This window comes from Populus euphratica, unplaced genomic scaffold, assembly GCF_000495115.2.
Source record: "Populus euphratica unplaced genomic scaffold, PopEup_1.0 scaffold64.1, whole genome shotgun sequence".
In the NCBI taxonomy this organism is placed as follows: domain Eukaryota; kingdom Viridiplantae; phylum Streptophyta; class Magnoliopsida; order Malpighiales; family Salicaceae; genus Populus; species Populus euphratica.
In genome coordinates this window covers 952,868-956,181 of record NW_011499923.1, presented here as the reverse complement: position 1 = coordinate 956,181, position 3,314 = coordinate 952,868, and positions in this window count along the sequence as shown.

Sequence of the window (3,314 nt, the reverse complement as noted above, 5' to 3'; positions counted from 1 at the left end):
TGCATTTTTAATGGATCATGATAAAATTTAAATTGATGATCATTGGAGAGCACACCTGAGATCTAAATAACAAGTTATTGTTAAAGAATAATATAAATTATATCTGGATATCTCATTTAATAATTTAAGTTTTTGGATGAAGATGATTATCTGACATAGTATTAAATCTTTGATGATCAAATAGTTACGAATTCAAATCTTACTATTTTTATTTATTTGATAGAAATTAAAAATAATTTAATATTAATCTGTGTAAATTTTAATTTTAAAGAGCTTTCATTTAAAAAGATATGTTAGAGAATAATATAAATTATATTTTAAAATTTTATTTAATAGTTTAAATTTTAAGTTTGAATGATTATTTCATAGCTACCTCTTGTAAAAAATAAAAAAATATTAAAAAATAATATAAATTATATCTTAAAATAAATCATCTAATAAGATATCTAGTGATAAAATTTGAAACTAATAAATTTATTCTCCCTATAGTTTTAGATTTAAGCTTTGTAATTATTAATATTGATGGTGGTTGAAAATTTATTTAATTATTAATTAAAATACATTAAAACTAGTTAAATTATATATAAATTAACATGCACATCACATTTCAATAATAATAAAAAAAAAACAGAAAGAAATAAATAGAACGAAGACACGTCCACGCTAAAGTAGGACTCATCAAACGCCAATCATATATGCCCCTCTTTCCTCCCCCTTGCTCCCATCCTTATTTCATTATGTAAAATAAAAATTCATTTCACACATTCCTCGTTTTTCTCAAGACATTGCATTTATCATATATTCAATGCAACTCAACTGATCCAAATCTCTGAGGGACTCCAAATCTATACACGAGACTTATTTTGTTGGCGTTCGGGAACTTCCAGGGCAACACTTCTCCTTCAACTTTGCAGCCTGATTATTTGTCCTTGAATTTTACTTTTGTATTCTTCCTAGTACCGACAACTGGCCTTTTGATTTTATAAAGTGGAGCATCGAACATGAAATAATCAAATGAAGGATCAAGTGATTCAAATGGCCTTAATCATACACTAAAAATTAAGCACAATCTTCGAGGCAAGGTTCAAATCTGGAGGCTGTGTTTGTTTACCAAAAACAAAACCAATATACGATGAACTCCTTTTATTTTCCAAGCAATTATTAATTAACAAACAAACTGCAATTGTCTAAAAGATGCTACTAGAGTAACCAGAATATCTAGCAGCCCTAAAATCCACAAAAACAAAACACCAAAAACACAAGGTGAAAAAAATAACCAAGAAATTGCCTGAAGTGAGAAAGAGTATTGGCAAGACTGTGAAAAGCTTCCAACAGGTTAGTGGTTCCTTCTGGCTCTCTTTGGTATTCAAGTTGACGACAGAAATTTTTTAGCTTTATTGTTTGTTATGCTGTTTGGGTATCTGGGTAGTGAATATGATTGGAAATTTAATTTGACTGAACCACCTACTAGTTAAGTTTGTGGATTTCATGCTAGACCCAGAATAGAATACGAGGAGAAGAACAGAAAGGGGGATGAAAGATTGTTACTTGCTTCAATTGTGGTTGATTTGTTTTGGGTGTTTAAAGGAAAAAAATGGGGGACAGAAGTGGTTCAAGGTAGATTCTTGCAACATATGTCTGTTATGTTGGTTTGGTTTCAGTTAAATCTACTCTTGATATTCCTAATAGATGCACAAGATTGAGCAGGGATTTCTGGATTGTAGATCTTGGTCTTAATGATTGAAAATTAGTCTGTGAAGTTATTGATTTTGTTCATACATCTTCTGATCGTAATGGTCCGATTGATTAATTTAGCTTCTACTGATTCTGGGGTTGTTTTATTGGGGGCTATTTGCTTGGCAGTCGTTTTTCTCTGGTTCATGTGTATTTCTATAACCATATTGTGCTTGCTCGGATCAATGGACATGTTAGTTGACTATCTATTTTCTATTTTGCAATCCCTCTCTTTTTCGGTGACAATGCTTGGAGTATTTCCATCTTGCTGTTAACATCCATGATTAATAGAAATTTGGTTTATTGGTAGTCTTTTTACTCGAGTTTGAAGCCCCCACCACCCTTCCTCACTTTTCCACCACCTTTTTCTGTTCTTTTATCAGGTGATCACACCTTCCACTGAATTTATATACTCAGGATGCTTGCATTTCGCCCTTTTTTTTTTTTGAGGTCACAATTTGAACTTAGTAACTAAGATAAGGGTCAGGGCTTAATTATTGAGACTTGGACTGTGTAATGTTGATATGTTAACCAAGCTGGCGGGGAAAAGCTTTAAAGCCTAATATGTCGTTGATTTCTGAATCCATGCCTCCTAAGTTTTTCCTTGTAATTGCTTTTTATAGACAACAGAACATAATAGAAATGAATCCTTAAACTCAGTTTTCTGGTTATAATATCTTTAAATAAAACAGTTCCTCTCTATCACCCATTTGATGGATCACCAGCTTGACTTTGCATAAATTCTTCACCTTTTCTACGCCTCAGAACTCTGTATCCAGTTCTGTGCAAAGAAGTGCAAAGAATGGTTCTTGTGCTGGTCAGCTTTAAAGCGAATAAACCTTCCCAAACAAATTGGCATACATGGACAAGGCTGCAAATCAGATAATTTGATGGTGAATATCAATTAATGTTACCCGATCTGTTTTGGGTAGGTTGTGGCCAGTTTGCCTTAGCAATTGCTTTTTGTGATTTTGATGTGAAAAAAGAAATGAAAACAAAAGGCACCAGTGGAGATAAAGTTGGGTGAGAACAATGCTTTGTTAAGATGTGTTGTCGATGACTCAATGGTGCTTTCTTTCCTCAACGCCAAAAAAACATTAAATTTTAGCCTTTGTCAAATCAGGGAAAAACACTGATTTGGGTGTGCGCTCCATCAGCTGCTTTTCATAACCAAGCACTTCTGAAATGTGATTGGGGAAAATGGAGCTCCAATTGCGATAAAAAAATAATGTCGTAAACTGTTTGGCTATGCCTACACAGGGTCCTGTCATTCCTTTGTGTGTGTGTGTGTGCACGCACTCATGCGCGTCACTATAGTTTATCTTTTTAATGGAGCAGGTGTCAGTGAAAGATGGAAACAGATGGAATTTACAGCTTGTTTGAAAAAGAGAGAAAGAGAATAGAAGCTACTGCTTTGAGTTTGTGCAGTGCAAATTAAAGACTGGAATTGATAACAAATAAGAACTTATTTTGGGACCCTTACAAATGCTGACAATTTCAGATTCAATTTACTTTTAGTTTGCACAGAAGTTTTGAAACAACAGTAGATCTGTCCATTTTACATGTGCACCTGTTTTATG